This window comes from Phacochoerus africanus, chromosome 16, assembly GCF_016906955.1.
Source record: "Phacochoerus africanus isolate WHEZ1 chromosome 16, ROS_Pafr_v1, whole genome shotgun sequence".
Lineage (NCBI taxonomy): Eukaryota > Metazoa > Chordata > Mammalia > Artiodactyla > Suidae > Phacochoerus > Phacochoerus africanus.
The window spans coordinates 1,664,870-1,676,055 of record NC_062559.1 but is presented as its reverse complement, the minus strand read 5'-3'; positions in this window follow the sequence as shown (position 1 = coordinate 1,676,055).

The window sequence follows — 11,186 nt, the reverse complement described above, 5'->3', positions numbered from 1 at the left end:
CCATGAGGTTGCAGGTTCGGGCCCTGCCCTTGCTCAGTGGGTTAACGATCTGGTGTTGCCGTGAGCTGTGGTGTAGGTTGCAGACGCGGCTCGGATCCCGCGTTGCTGTGGCTCTGGCGTAGGCCAGTGGCTATGGCTCCGATTCGACCCCTAGCCTGGGAACCTCCATATGCCATGGGAGCAGCCCAAGAAATAGCAACAACAACAACAACAACAACAATAACAACAACAACAAAAAGACAAAAAAAAAAGAATATATATTAGGTATATGTATAACAGAATCTGTACAGCAGAAATTGGCACAACATTGTAAATCCACTATAATTTAAAAAAAAATTTAAAGACATTACAAAAGGGAGTTCCCGTCATGGCTCAGCAGTTAACAAACCTGACTAGTATCTATGAGGATGCAGGTTCCGTCCCTGGCCTCGCTCAGTGGGTTAAGGATCCGGCATTGCCGTGAGCTGTGGTGAGCTGTGGTCACAGACATGGCTTGGATCCTACATTGCTGCGGCTGTGGTATAGACCAGCAGCTGTAGCTCCGTTTAGACCCCGAGCCTGGGAACCTCCACATGCCACAGGTTTGGCCCTAGAAAGACCAAAAAAAAAAAAAAAAAAAGTTAAAGTTTGAGCCTGCAGCACTTACCCAGCCTCCTGTGCATGTCGTTGAAGGTCTCAGGGGCCAGGAGTTCGTAATGGATCTTAATTCTACTGTCCAAGCTCCTGAGTCAGCAGCCCTCATTCACTCAAGAGTAGACGCCTGCAAATGCCACCCCCCTCCCCCCCAACACCTCCCAGCCCCCTGCAGCGGGAAGGCTGCCTGCTCAGTTCTTCCTACAAGGACATCTGTCTTGCTCAGCTCCTGGCCTGGGTCTGGGAAGGGAATTTAACCTGTTATCTGAGTAGCAGGTACAATGGAGCATCATTGGAGGAATTCTCTTTGAAAGTCTCCTGGTCACTTTCAGGTCTTCGGGAAGAAACCCTACGTTATTCTTTTTCTGAGAGATTGCTTCAGACGCGTTAGAAATCCAAGGAGGAATAAATCAGATGAATTGCCAAACTCCGCAGGGGTACATTTTATTCCAGAATCGTGGATGTTCTCTTCTAATGCAACTCAAAGGTTGGTCACTCCTTTTGGGTATGTTACCGTAATAAACAGACAGGGGCTGGGAGAGGTGAATATCCTTGAGCCCTGTAAGTAATTAGACGGGTTGGTTGGCAAAGCATAACGTCTAACATTGCAAAAAACCCCAGCCTCTACTCCTGTCTTAGCAGCAAAAATAAGTAAGTTTGTGTTGGGTCCAGGGATTAAGGCAGGAACCCAGGATAGTTCCAGGCTCTGACAAAGGAGCGGAGGGCTCTGCCGACAGCCGTCATCAAGCTCAGGTCCTCTTCCCACGAGGAGGGGCTGTGATTAGATGAGCAGCTCCTCCAGCTACGCAGCTCGTTCCACTCGGTCAGAGCACCAAGTCTCCGGATATAAGAGCTGCAATGTCCAGCATGCAATAAAAAAACGCAGGTCAGTCCAAGAACGAGGAATATCACAGCCAGAACGAGAAGGGACCGTCACAGAGGCTGGACCCACCGGACAGGGTTTTCAAGGAGCCAGAACAAAAATCCGTCGGTGAGGAATTACTGATTCTCCGAAAACAAATGAAAAAGTAGAAACCTCAGCCGAGATGTAAACCATATTTTGAAAAGAACCAAAGACGGTTATAGAACTGAAAACTGCAATAACCAAAATAAAAAATTCACTCTGATGGGTAGTGGAGTCGGGGAGGGGCGACCTTGAGGACAGACCGGGAGAACCTACACAATCACAATGACAGAGAAAACAGACGGAAAAAAAAAAAAAAAACCATGCACGGAGCTTCAGGGACCAGTAAGGAAAGATCCAACATGCACAGCCGCTGAGTCCCAGGAGGAGAGGAGAAAACCCAGGACCTGAAAGGGGACCCAGGAAACAAGGGCTGAAAAAACTGGGAAATGTCATAAAGGACACGGATGTGGTAAAGCTACAGATGCAAGAGGGTGAGCTTGGCCCACACCGGACAAGGCAAAGAAATCCACCCAAACACAGCATAACTAAACTTGAGCAAACTAAAGACAAAAAATCTTGGGAGTTCCTGTGTGGCTCAGTGGGTTAAGAACCCGACTGGTGGAGTTCCCGTCGTGGCGCAGTGGTTAACGAATCTGACTAGCAACCATGAGGTTGCAGGTTCGATCCCTGGCCTTGCTCAGTGGGTTAAGGATCCGGCACTAACCCAAGCTGGGACATAGGTCACGGATGCAGCTCGGATCTGGATCTGGCGTTGCTGTGGCTGTGGTGTCGGATGGTGGCCATGGTTCCAATTCGACCCATAGCCTGGGAGCCTCCATGTGCCATGGGTGCAGCCCTAAAAAGACCAAAAAAAAAAAAAAATCTTGAAAGCACCCAGAGAGAAGGCACAAATTACTGACAAATGAACATCATCAATTCAGATGACTGTGGATTTATCTTCTGAAACCCCAGACGCCAGAAGAAATTGCATGGCATTTTTCCAGTCCTGAAAGGAAAGATCTAAAGTTCTAAAGCCTCCATCCTTCAAGCGCGAAGGGAAAGTGTAGACATTCTCAGAGGAAAAAAGACTAAGAGAATCTGTCGCCAACAGACCTGCCCTTCAAGCATGGCTAAAGGAGGTTTTTCAAACGTTAAGGAAAGGACAAAAGAAGGACTCCATGCATCAGGAAGAAGGAACCACAGAAAGAGCAGAAACGGAGGTAAATGCAACAGACGTCCTTTTGCTCTGGAGTTTCCCAAGTCAGATTCGATGACTGCAACAAAAAGGAGACACCATTCCATGCCCAAGACTAGGATATTTAAGAGTGGAAATGAAATCGAACCCAGGTTTCCCCACTTCGCCTCTGGAGGGAGAGCAGCCCAGGACAAGGCAGACACCCCCTGGGGGCTCAGCGGAAGACACTGCCTTGGAGCCATCACGTGTCAAGCTGGTTCCCAATTTGGGAAAAGCGTGATGAGCTGTGCATGATTAGCCCTATATCACTAAGACTCCATGCACAGTTGAACCGTCCTTAAAATGTGAGTTTGCGGGAGCTCCCTGATGACTCCAGCGTTGTCACTGCTGTGGCATAGGTTCGATCCCTGGCTCAGACACTTATGCATGCCTCAGGCTCAACCAAAAAAAAAAAAAAAAAACTTGAGTGTGCAAATGCGTGTACAGAAAAATCCCTCTTGCTTATCCTTCCTCTGAGTTAACTTCAGTCAAGCCTGCTGATGCCCAAAATGCTTCTCTCTGAGGACAGAGACAATGCCTTGAATGACAGCAGCTACTTGTGTCTGCAAAGCCATCGTTCCAAAGGGTCTTATTCTGCCTTGAAGGTGGTTTGTGATCGTCCGTGTTCCCCGGAGCCTTGCCTCCGCGATTTCTCTGATCCCAACAGCAGTAGCACCGCTACCACCTGAAAGGAGAGCACACTGTGCTGAGCGGGCCACCAAGAGGCAAAAAGTGAGAGGACCGGAGGCGACAAGGCTGCTAATGGGGAAACAGGGACCAGAGGGCAGCCCCAGAGATGCGGGTCCTGGTTGCCTGAGACACTGTCGAGAGGGGACAGGGAGGGGACCGGCCCTTCTGTCCCAGGAGCCTGTGGCTGGGACGCCCTCTCCTGCACGTGGCCTCCCTGCTCAGCCTTCAGATTACACATTGGCCCTTTCAGGGCTGTTCTTCCTCGTAGAGGTGGCCTGGGAGGGGCCCCTGCTGAGGACTGTCAGGGTCTCAATCCCCCTTTTTCTGATCCCCGCGAATAGTTTTCATCGGCCCCGCTTCTGTGGGTCTGGGCTCCCGTGTCCCCCAGCTTGACAGTCGTCCCCACAGTGGGACCCGCCTCCCCTGACCCCCTGAGCCCCTGCCTGGTTCTGTCTTGGCCTCATGTTCCTGTGTCCTGCCTCTCCCTCAGCCATCCTGGCCTCTGCAGAGTCACCAAGAGTCACTGCCACCCAGGCTCCTGGCATCGAGGTGTGGAAGAGACACTGGACCAGGAGAAGGGTGCCTGGACCCATTCTTTAAAGTGTCACCATCCCGGGCAGTCGCCTCCCATTAGCCCTCCTGCCATCTCCCGTCCACGTGCTGGCTGCACATCTGCCCTCTTGCCCTCCTGGGCGTGAGCCCATGGGATGCCCACCGTGCCCCCCACCCCCGCGATCTCCAGGCCGTCCGCTCAGGTCGCATTTCTAGGCCGTGAAGCTCAGCACAAGAGCCCGAACCTGAGAAACTTCCTGTTAAGGAAAGTGACCTTGGGAGCCTTTCCCAGGAAGACGAGCTGTCACCGGAGTCTCTGAGGGTCCTGGCAGGGCGACAAGAGAATGAGCCTGAGGGAGTTCCCGTCGTGGCTCAGCAGTTAACGAACACAACTAGCATCCAAGAGGACAGGGGTTCGATCCCTGGCCTCACTCTATATGCTCCATGTGCACCCTAAAAAAAACAGAGAGAGAGAACGAACCTGAGGATTGCACTGTTGGTTCCAGGTGCCTCCCCAGGGGGACCTGGAGATACTGCAAACATGCCCCAGGGCTGGGGAGCCTGCTTCCCCCTTCTGCGCCCCCAACCATCCTGGGTAAAGCCTGGAGCCACAAACAAAGTTCTAGGGCCCATCCTGCACCCCACCTTCCACCAGGATTCTTTTTTTTTTTTTTTTGGTCTTTTTGTCTTTTTGTCTTTTGTCTTTTCAGGGCCGCACCTGCGGCACATGGAGGTTCCCAGGCTAGGGGTCGAATCGGAGCTGTAGCCACCGGCCTACACCACAGCCACAGCAACACAGGATCCGAGCTGTGTCTACAACCTACACCACAGCTCACAGCAACGCCAGATCCTTAACCCACTGAGCAAGGCCAGGGATCAAACCCGCAACCTCATGGTTCCTAGTCAGATTCGTTAACCGCTGAGCCACGACGGGAGCTCCAGGATCCTTTTTTTTAAGTTTTCTTTTTTTTTCTTTTTTTTCTTCCCTTCCTCCCACCTTGCCTCCAGTCTCCCTCCAGTGTCAGCCGTTGTCCAAAGCAGCGGACATGGGGCCTAGGACTTGCAGGGCATGGAGCTAATGTTTCCGTGCACAGATTAGAGCAGGTCAAAGACCAGCCCTGGGTGTCCTGCCCCCCCCCCAACTCCCATACTCCGAGAGTGGGACCAGGATTTATTACTGCCTATCTCCAAGACGGAATCTGGAATCAGATGGGGGTCCATTGTCTTTTTTTGTTTTCTTTTTTCCAGCCACAGCCATGGCATATGAAGGTTCCTGAGCTAGGGATTGAACCTGTGCTTTAGCAGCCACCCGAGCCACTGCAGTCTGATTCTTAAGCCACTACAGCACAGTGGGAACTCCTTTTTCTTTTTTTTTCTTTTTTTTTTTTAGATTTAAAGCATACGGTCACGCTGCATGTGACTCTTTTTTTTTTTTTTTTTTTTTTGCTATTTCTAGGGCCACTTCCATGGCATATGGAGGTTCCCAGGCTAGGGGTCGAATCGGAGCTGTAGCTGCCAGCCTATGCCAGAGCCACAGCAATGCAGGATCCGAGTCATGTCTGCAACCTACACCACCGCTCACGGCAACTCCGGATCGTTAACCCACTGAGCAAGGGCAGGGACCGAACCCACAACCTCATGGTTCCCAGTCGGATTCGTTAGCCACTGCGCCACGAGAGGAACTCCTGTATGTGACTCTTTTTATCTCTGTGTGCAAATAGAGGCAAAACTAACCCTAGACGGGAGCATTTCAGAGGAAAAAAATAGAATCTAGAATGTTCTGAGCCGCTTAAACCGCTCTGCGAAAGTGGCAGGAACAACTGTGGAAATGTTAATATTTATGCTGTATTGGGGCTCCATGTTCACATGTCAAGTTTGGATGTGATTGTGAGATGTATATAAATGGAGGAATTATTATAATTCTCTCATAATTTACTACTTGACCAAAATAAACTAATAAGATAAATAAATACAGCTGCTCATGCCCAACTGACTAATATGACCTGAGTAGAAATAAAATATTGGATGAGCTGGAGATGCCAAGTTTAAACTAGATTAGCGACAGAATCTCAGTGTGCTGTTTCGATATAATTAACGTGATGATTTAATATGTTTTTCGCTCAGAATCGTGGTGAGAGGTTTTTTTGTAATAACGTAGAAGTGAGTACACACTCTCCCCAAGCTGCGGAGGAATAAAAGGTTGTAATATTTTTGAGTTCTCTTGGCAGGGCAATCCATTCTCATCAATCTCACGCTCGGCAAAAGAACATAAGGATGTTTTTCTTCCAATCATTCATGGCCATTATTTAATGCAGGGTAACAGCCGCAGTCTTCATTAATATATTAACCTATGGCTCAAAAAGGCCTTGCAGTAAACCAACTGACGACTCCGCGTGGCAGGTTTATGTCACGGGGCTCACAGATATTCACCGCTGGGAACCCTGACCTCAGGGATAAGCCCAAAGTTAATAACCAGTGGAAGGAGGCTGGCCAGCGAGCCCAAAGAGGGAGCCAAGGAGCCGACCTCATGGAACCGGACCAGGCTCTTCAAGGGGACTGGTCAAAGCCACGTGGGATGCAACCTTGTGATGGAAGGAACATCCTGCAGCTTCCAAAAGAATGAGGTGGACCTACCTGTTGTGAAACGGAGCAGGTGCTACATGGATGGTAACATGCAAAGATGAAGCGAGGCTGTGGGATAAACTCGTACTTGTGCAGCAGCATTCTAGCACCAGCGGGTCCCCAGAGGCACAGGGTGACCCACGGCCTGACCCCCACCTCGATCAAAACCCACTCAGGCTCCCTGGAACCCCTTAGCATGTTGTCCTAATGGCCCCAGGTTTCAGACCTATTAAGGAAATCGTAGACTCGGGGAAGCGGGATGAGGCGGGGAGGCATGTGTCTCTGGATCCTGCTTCCCGATTTCCAGGGGACTCAGGGTGTGTGTGCTGCTTAGAGGCCAGGCACGGATGAGCCTCCAAGGAAAGCGAGAGCCGCTGCCTCTCTCTTAGCCTGAAGGTCAACAAAGAACATCCAGGCATTTCTAGGAAACCAGAAATAACAAAGGGGAAAGAATAAGAAAAACAAGAAAAAGGGAACCAAGAAATCATATGCACCTATGATCCCATATTGATTTAAAATATACACAGTGCGTCAGCGAAAGACAAATATCTGATGATGTCATTTAAATGTGGAATCTAAAAAAAAAAAAATCACACAAACGAACTTATTTACAAAACAGAAACAGACTCAGAGACTTAGAAAACAAACTTACGGTTACCCAAGGGGAAAGGGGATGGAGAAGGGATAAATTAGGAGTTGGGATTAGCAGCTACACACCACTATGTAGAAAATAAACAACAAAATCCTAACTGTGTAGCACGAGGAAACCATATTCAGGATCTAATAACAACCTATAATGGAAAAGAATTGAAAAAGAATATCTATATATGTATGACTGAGGCACTTTGCTGTACACCAGAAAGTAACACACCATTGCAAATCAACTATACTTCAATCACACACACACACACACACACACACACACACACACAGTGTGTTTGTAAATGCACCAACATATGTACGTCCATACATGTGCGTCTATATTTGTATCTGGGAAGATATGTACTCAGACACAAATACTGCTAATTTCTGGGCGGTAGGATTCTTTTCTTTTGCCTTTTTTTTCTTTCTTCCAGCTGCACCCATGGCATATAGAAGTTCCCAGAGCAGGGATCCAATCTGGGCTGTATCTGTGACCTATGCCATCACTGGGGCAACGGCAGATCCTTAGCCCATTGCACCAGCCCAGGAATCGAACTGGCAGTGCCACAGAGACAAGCTGGATCATTAACCCTCTGTACCACAGTGAGAATTCTGTGGTGGGATTTTTTTCATTGTTGTATTTTTCAGTTTTCACCTTCCGATTCCATAAATGTGCAATGCTTCCAAAATTATACAAAAAAATATTTTTCAAAATAGAAATAAACTAAAATAGTATATTAAAAACCTAGAGTGGGAGTTCCCGTCATGGCTCAGTGGTTAACAAATCCTGCTAGGAACCATGAGGTGGCGGGTTCGATCCCTGGCCTCGCTCAGTAGGTTGAGGATCCAGCGTTGCCGTGAGCTGTGGTGTAGGTCGCAGATGCGGCTCGGATCCTGCTTTGCTGTGCTCTGGTGTAGGCCAGAGCAGCTACAGCTCCGATTCGACCCCTAGCCTGGGAACCTCCATATGCCGCGGGAGTGGCCCTAGAAAAGGCAAAAAGACCAACAAAAAAGAAAAAAAAGCAATGAAAAATATGGGAAACAGTAAAAGACCTAGAACATGGGTCCAAAAATATCTGCCATCTAGCTAGTAAGAGTTCCAGAAAGAGCACCAAGAAAGCCAGGCTGAGTGTTGTTAAAGAGATGATGCAAGGAGCTTCCTGGTGGCGCGTTGGGTTAAGGACTCGGTTTAATCCCTGGTCCTAGAACTTACACATACTGGAGGCGAAGCCAAAAAAAAAAAAGAGAGAGAGAGAGAGATAAGGTAAGAAATGATCAGAACCAAAAGCACGAGTCTTCAGATTGACAGTCGTCAGTACACTGTATGAAAAAAAGACCCACATCTCAATGCATCATTCAGAACCCGCAAAAACTAGCATGTGATTTTCCAAAGACCACCAGATGCTAGAAAATAATGAAGCAACACCTTCAAATTTCCCGGGGGAAAAATCCCGTTGAAGTAAAATTCTTTACGACAACAATCAAGCCCAAGGCAGAATAAGATTGTTTTCAGGTGCAAGGTCGTGTGCTGACCCCTGCTCTCCCCTCCCCTTGTGGGAAGTTATCCGAGGATGTGAATCAGACAAGGGACAGAAAGGGTCAAGGAGAGGGACCCTGGCCCCTTGCCCCTTCCCCGCCCAGGAAGCAGCCCTCAGCTTACCGAGGGCAACCCCAGGTGACAGCCGTCTGGACACCATCTCAAGAAGGGACACAGGACAACAGTGTGTCCCCGATGTCTTTACCGAGGATGAAGGGCTGGGGTTTCCAGAAACAGGAGCTGGGCTGGAGTGTGTGTCGGGGATCCACCCACGGGGAGGAAGAGGAGAAAGCAGGGTCCGATGGGGAGCGGCGGAGAGGGCGGGGCCTCCGGGGGCGGGGGCCTCCGGGGCGGGGCCTCCGGGGGCGGGGCCTCCCAGGGGAGGGGCGGGGCCTCGGTCGGGGAGGCTCCCAGCGCTGGGGCAGCGCGGAGGGGGTCTGGACCACCACCTCTCCGTCAGACGGTCATACGGCCAGAGCTCACTCCACAGTAACGCCCAGCCCGAAAGCACAGAGATGCGCTGTCAACCAGCTGCTGACTCTGCAGGGGTGATGACAGGTGATGGTTCTGCAGAGTTTTCTACGGGGCGGGGGCCAGGGCCCCACAGGGCAGGATAATCTAAGTGAGCAGTTTCCTAAAAACGGGTTCGTGAAACTTACAGGAGATATAAACCAAATTAATGTTTAAGATTCTATCTCCAATAGCCATTGACTAGGCTACCTTTTTGTCTTTCTCTCTTTTTTTTTTTTTAGGGCCGCATCTGCGGCATGCGGAGGTTCCCAGGCGAGGGGTCGGATCAGAGCTGCAGCTGCCAGCCTTCACCACAGCCACAGCAACGCCAGATCCGAGCCGCGTCTTCGACCTACACCACAGCTCGCGGCAACACCAGATGCTTAACCCACTGCGCACGGCCAGGGATCAAACCTGTGTCCTTGTGTCCTCATGGACACTAGTCAGATTTGTTTCCTCTGAGCCATGATGGGAACTCCATTTTTCTTCTTGCCCTAAAAAAGACATCACCATACCCAAGGTCAACCAGCTTTTCTCCTATGTTATCTTCTGGGGGGGTTGAATTTTGCATGTAGGTCTATGGTCCATTCTAGGTTAATTACGTTTTTCACCGTGGTCAGACTTGAGACTACTCAACATGACAACTGATACATTAATCCGGATCGCCTGGGTTCATTGCTGCATCACACACCGTCGTCAAGATGCGGGAGCAGACTCTGTGTCCACGACAGATAAATGGATAAAGAAAATGTGATATACACATACAATCAAATATTCTTCAGCCTTCCCAAGAACATACGTTATGGTCCATTCCCCATGACAACATGGAAGAACCAGCAGGACGTCACACTCAGTGAAACAAGCCAGTCCCAGAAAGACAAATCCCGCAGGAGTCCACTTCTCTGAGGAAGTGTCTAAAACAAACTCAGAGAAGTACAGAGCAGAATGGTTGTTGCGGGGTGGGGGGCGGTTGGGGGCGGGGGTGGGTGGGAAGGATGTGCGCCTGTTGTTCAATAAGCATCAAGTTTCAGTTGCGCAAGATAAACAGTTTCGGGAGATCCTGGTACAAGACGGCGCCTAGAGTTAACGCTTCTGCATTGTGTTCCCGATGGTTAATGACTGTGTCTATCTCAACTTAAGTGTTCTTACCACAAACATGGGAGGTGCACGGGCACGTCTGGAGGTGACGAAGAAGTTTACCGACTGTGGCGATGGCCTTGCCGGGGTGTGCAGGTGTCCAAACTCAGCAAACTGCACACCACAAATACGTGCATTCTTCTGTATCCTGTGTACCTCAATAAAGTCATTAAAAAATAAACCTGGGGAGTTCCCACTGTGGCTCAGCAGCCACAAACCCAACTAGTACCCATGAGGACGTGGGTTCGATCCCTGGCCTCACTCAGTGGGTTAAGGATTCGGCATTGCTGTGAGCTGTGGGGTAAGCCGGCAGCTGCAGCTCTGATTTGACCCCTAGCCTGGGAACTTCCATATACACTGGGTGCGGCCCTAAAAAGACAAATAAATAAATAAATTGATAGGGTTACTGTAATACACTTATGCTAGGTTATTTTTTCTTTATTTCTATTTATTTATTTGTTTATTCTTGGCCTCGGTTAGATAAGCAGTACCTAGAGTTTAAAAATATCAAAAATTTTTATAAAAGCGATTACAACCGTGTAACTGCAAAAGGATAAACATGAAGATGCAAAATGGGACGTCAACATCATAAAAATGTGGGGAAGGGGAGTAAGAAAATGTAGATTTTTTTTTTCTTTTTTGGCCACCCCACAGCATATGGAGTTCCTGGGCCAAGGATCAGATTGGAGCCAAAGTCGTACCCTAAGCTGCAGCTGCAGCAA